The sequence below is a fragment of the Pelodiscus sinensis genome, chromosome 18 (assembly GCF_052426305.1).
Source record: "Pelodiscus sinensis isolate ZL-2025 chromosome 18, ASM5242630v1, whole genome shotgun sequence".
Taxonomy (NCBI): domain Eukaryota; kingdom Metazoa; phylum Chordata; order Testudines; family Trionychidae; genus Pelodiscus; species Pelodiscus sinensis.
The window spans coordinates 24,868,106-24,873,995 of record NC_143069.1 but is presented as its reverse complement, the minus strand read 5'-3'; positions in this window follow the sequence as shown (position 1 = coordinate 24,873,995).

Genomic DNA, 5,890 nt, shown 5'->3' with positions numbered 1-5,890 from the left:
GTGTAGACAGCGCCAAAAGCCAAAATAAACTATTTCAACTTAAGCTGCACAATTGAGAGCTCAAGTTGTGTAGCTTATTTCTGCTTTAGCCCTGCTGTGTAGATGTGCCCAAGGCCTAGGAGACTAAGATGCTGTGTGCTGCAGACAGAGGATAGGAGAAACTGAAATGCTGCCAATGCCTGAGGCCTTTGCAATGGTAGAGAAATGATTAGGTCAGAAATGCCCTGATGATCCTGGTGGTTGATCAGTGCCCCATACTCCCGAAGAAGACAAATTCCCAACCTCCCAAACAATAATCCCTGCTAGTCTGACCCAGGGAAAATTCCTCCCCACCCTCAAATCTGGAGATCAATTGCATCCTGACCAATGTTCTCTCCAATTCTACGTGTAGAATACATTTTATGTGCATTGAGGCATGTACGGATGTGTACAACCATTAGAAACACATGTCTGCCACCCAAGTGCTCAGTTTACGGGTAACACTGATCCTGACTATGTGAGCAAGACTTACCAAGACTTAATCTCTGAGGCTTCACATAAAGATATGGGGCAATCACCCTACCCATGGAAAACACCTAGCTAGATAATTTCATGGAGGTTAGGTCCATAAAAGGCTATTAGCCAGGGGATAAAATGGTGTCCTTGGCCTGTGTTTGTCAGAGGCTGGAGAGGGATGGCAGGAGATAAATCGCTTGATAATTGTCTTCTGTCCACCCTCTCTGGGGCACCTGGTGCTGGCCACTGTCAGCAGACAGGATACTGGGCTAGATGGACCTTTGGTCTGACCCAGTACGGCCGTTCTTATGTTCTTAAGTTGTGCATTGGGGGAAAATCTTTTAGGGTCTCTAGAGGCAACTGGACAAATACCTATTCCATGTGTCTTCTCTGCAAGTATTTAAATTACCATAAAATAAAACTGAAGCCTTTTTTCAAAACAGAGTGCATAAAGTTTGACTTCTAAATTCATACAGTGGGGTCTTTAAAAAGTGGCTTGATTTTCAAGAGATACTGAACCCCTAGAAGTTCTTTGCACCATCCATAGGTAATTCTGGGTGCTCAGCACTTTTGGAAATGACACCCTGACTAAGCAAAACACTTCAGCATGTGTTTAACTTTAGATTTATTTGTTGGCATTGAGTTAGGCATGTGATTAATTTGTTGAATCAGGATGTAGGCGTGTTAATATGGATTTAGGAGTTTTAGTTTAGGCACCCAGTTTTAAAAATCTTGGCTATAAATTATTCTGTGTGCTATCAAAATGCCTAAATTAATAGTAAAGGTGGAAAAGATTATTTTATGTGGGGATCTTATTTAAAAGGAGCAGCTTTTCCTTATTATAATCCGTCCCCCCACAATATCTCTGCAAACAGACATGGTCACCATGAGGGAAGAAAAGGATTTGCATGATTCCCAGGTCCACTTATCACCATGTCTGGTCTCCTACAGAGTCTTTACTAGATAGTGAATTAAAGACACAAGCCCTGAATCCCAACATCAATGATAACCAGCAGAATCCTTTCCTTTAATTTCAGCTGTTTACAGCGAGGTTGTTTTCCTCCTGGACCATATGGACGATCAAGATAAGGCCTCTATTGCCCTTCAGATTGTCAAGATAGCTGAGACCAAACTGGCTGTCGTTGTGACTGTTCTGCTAGAAAAACTTCAGCAGGATGAGGTAGGGCAGTTTCATCAAATCACATCTGTTTTCCATGTTTCCACTCCAAATTCTGTTTGACTTCATGGAAGTAATTCAATACAGAACTTGGCTCAGCCCACCTTCAGTGTAATCAGTATTTACCCTTCTGTCTTCATGCAAAACTCATCATGCAAAATTCTGTTACAGATCAGGATGATATAATAAAGAGACACTCAGAGGAGCACTGTCCTTTTGTACACACTGGAGTACATGGGCTGTATATTATAAAAGTGCACTGTAGGGGTATCTATAATCTCTTATAGCAGTATTTTGTCCTCCTTTAGCATCTTCATCCAAAAACCTCAAAGCACTTACCTACTTACGCATGAATTAGGTTTTACAGCACCTTTGGGAGAGTGATAAACATCCCCATTTACTGATGGGCTGTGTCATGGGGAATTAAATAACTTGCTCAACACCACATAGTGAGTTAGTAGAAGAATGGTGAATAAAACCCATGTGAACTGACTCTCTGCTCTAAACCCAAGACAACACTTCTTAATTATAATGACATATGATTGGGATATAGCTCTGAAGGGTTCTTAAATAATCCAACCCCCTTTTTCTTTTATTAATACTCGCATCCAGCAAAGTCCATTTCTCTATTAAGGGTCAACACAGAAGGCATTTTAGTTTCAAGTACCAGGAAGCCAAGACAAGCAGTTCATTTCTGGCTCGCTTGAATAGTGTGGGGCGCTTGTATTCATAAGTTATCAATTATGATTTTCAATTAAAAATCCTCCTTACATTTAAAAATGAATGGAAAGAGGCAGAGCCTCTCCCCACTAGAGCAGTAATAATAGCAGTTTGCAGCAGCATCCTTTAAAAGCACAACCACTGGAATGTGTAGCCAACCATTGGCTTTGAACATTCCAAAGTGCTTTATGACCTTAGCAGGCAGTTCACACCTTCAGCTGCCTGAATTCAGAGTTATAGACTCACAGGAGACAGATGTGAAAGGCTTGTTGGATCATCCAATTTCCCAGCAGTGCCTTTTTCATTTTTTGGGGCCAAACCAATTTTAAAAGCTCCTAGTGACTGGGTTTCCACCACTTTCCAATGAAGACGATGTAATAACCTGATAGATGTCTTATAGCTGGGGCATTTTTCCTGATGTTAAAGTCTAAATTTTAGGTCTCTGATACTGCCCCCTGCTGTGCAATGTACGTGCTGCAGGGTAAGAAACACTGACTCCTAAGCATCCTCACTCCACAGTGCATGCTATGCAGCAAGGAGGTGGTGGCTGGCTGGAGTAGGCAGTCACGGTTGTGCTGACTCTGTGGAGGAGAGCTGACCTGATCTGAGCCCAGGGGAGTCCAGTTGTTTTCCCACTGTGATGTGATACGATTTATTTTAGATCCAAGAGAAACCAGGACACTCCAGGGATACTTAACCACTTTCTTATTTATTGCAAGCTTTAAGCAGTTATGACAGTTGTTTAAGTTTTACAAGCCTTAAAAACAATTACTACACAATTTAAACCTTAAATGCCATACATTCTAAAGCAAGAACATAGTGCAAAGCAATGCAAAAGCAATTAATAAAAGAGCTACAATAATACAATAATAAAGACTAGTTCACTTACACTTCACCCGTATGCTACCTACAGTAGCAGGCAGGAGGTCAGGGTTCCTTTTCTTCCCATGCATTGGAACACCATGCACTGGATCACCGGTGTGAAGGGCCTATTTACTTCTAGTTACATCGAGCAGTACCTGTGGGTCAATCCTGCTCATTCCCTCCCACTGATTGTTCTTACTAAGCCCATTTTATAGCAAAGCGAGACTTGGTTGTTCTAATAATATTTACCAATTGATTACGTATTGTGTAGGATATGGAACATGCCCAATACCCTATCTGGAGTACATCCTGTCACTCAGGATGTTGCTGCTATGTGCATAGTTGACAGTTGTATGGCTGCATCTGTAATTTGTGGTTATCAGAAACAGAAGTACCTGTACAAGATTGCTTGCCATGTGTTCTTGACATAGTCTCACGTACCATGCTTCATCTGCATTGTTATGCAAAACATTCCTTCCTCTCACAGCTTCTCCCATGACCTTGCCTGCATGCTTATGTGCACCAGACTTGAGACAGGCCTGGGTTTTGCTTGTTAGAGATCCGCACGTGTTAAAGGGAGACGTGGCCATTTATTGTCAAGGCAGGCTCCCCTACACCCACCCAACCTCACCCTGATGCATGAGGTCAGATCCCATAGAGGTTGCAGGTCTCTATTTAAAAGTCAGTTCTGCTGGCCTCCCTGCACTTTTTAAAATTTTCTCCTGAATTACTTCCAAGCTGTTGATCTTTTCTGGGGAATGTGGTGCCAAAAAAGTGAAATAAGCCAGAAGCAGTCACACCTCAGATGAACAATGAGAAACTGTTGTCTTCCTGCTTTATGACAAGATTCCTGTATGTAACAAACCCAACCCAGATGGCTGACTTTTTTTTTCACTGTCACTCCAGGTCACTTGTTGTTTCCCACTTTTCTCCCTCTCATTATGTCAGTTATATCGACCCCCTCTCTAGGTGCGCTAGTTTGCAGTTCTCTGAAATCAGTCTTGTTCTGCTCAGGTTTCTAATTTCTCTGTGCCCCTCTTTATTATTTCTCTGTCACAACTCATACCTTCAACTCCTCCATATTTAGTATCATCTGTGAATTTGAACTTTGATGGACCCCATAAAAGAGACCTTCAAGTGTGCTACTGTCAATGTAGAGGTAACTCCTGAGCTAATTTTCCCTAAAAGCTGCAGAAGATTTACTGCAGGAGTTGGGTATTTTATCATTGTATTTACAAATTCTGTCTGGAGTGGATAAAAAAAGGCATGATGCTAATAATAACAATAACAACAATAACAATAATAATAATAATAACAACAACAATAATAATAAATGAAATTAGATAAGTGGGCAGTGCAGGGCCCTTATTCTGATTAAAAATTTGTAAATTGCTCAGCTTCTTCTGAAATACTGCTAGCTGGGGTGATTGTGGAGGTCATAGCAAGTTTTATACAAATGAAGACTAGGGGTTACTTGAGTGAGTATGCAGGCTGAGAATCAGTGTGGTCTAGTGGAGAGGACTCCAGATAGTGAATCAGAAGACCTGAATTATTTTCCTGGCTATTGATCTGCTCTTTTAGCCTGGGCTAGTTGTTTCATGTTTAGATTGTAAACTCTTTTGGGCAGAAGCTTATTAGCGTAAGTGTTACTATATTGCGTTACTATATTAGCTTATAGCATTACTATATTGTCATCAAGGAAACATTTCCCCCAATTGTTCTTTTATGTTTTGTCCCCAGAAAAACAGAGTAGACATTTACTGTATCCTAGAGAAAGTATTACAGCAGGATGCCCAGGTCCTAAAGAGAAGGCTACTGAGCAAAATAATAACACTTGCCTCAAAGCACATGAGAGAGACTCAGGTAAGTTAGATTAACGGAAGTGTTGGAGCATAAGCTTTTGTGGTCAAAGACCCACTTCACTGCTTTTGCAGATTCAGACTAACACGGCTACCCCTCTGATACTCAGGTAAGTTAGTTTTCCCTATATGCTAATGACAGGAATGAAAGCTTAAACTAATTAAAACATTGTTTGTAAACTATATACTGAAACTCCAGGATTAATGACTGCTAGGGGCCCACAGATCCCCACACCGTCCTCCAGAAATCCCAGGTCCTAAGCAGCATGTGACTAGTTTCATCTTGTTCAAGTTACACATGTGCTTAAGTGCTTTGTAAGGTCAGGATATTGTGACATATATCAGATGCAGAGAGGCCTACCGTTTCTTAACAAGCAAGTATTTTGTGAAGTCTCCTAGGGATTTCATTATTGATACTGATTTTGTGTGGAAGGTGCTCTGATACTATGGTGTTAAGCAGCAGGATGAAACCTTTAAACAGAATCGGAGCTGTTTCCAAAAGAAGCAGTATTTGGATTTAGGGTATAGTTTATTCAGGAAAATTCTCTGAATATCTTGAAGCTGCCCACCTCCTCTGAGGGAAAAAATATCATGTCACTATGATAGCCAATCATCCACCACAAATAGCTAATAGCGAATAGTCTAAGCAGCTTGCAAACAACTGAAAGGCTGACAAGTGTTTAGGCAAACGATTCAATGATTATTTATGACTCATGATTCTGTTCTCAGAAAGTTGGGTGGAAAACAGAAATAAGAACTTGATTCATTTGAGCAG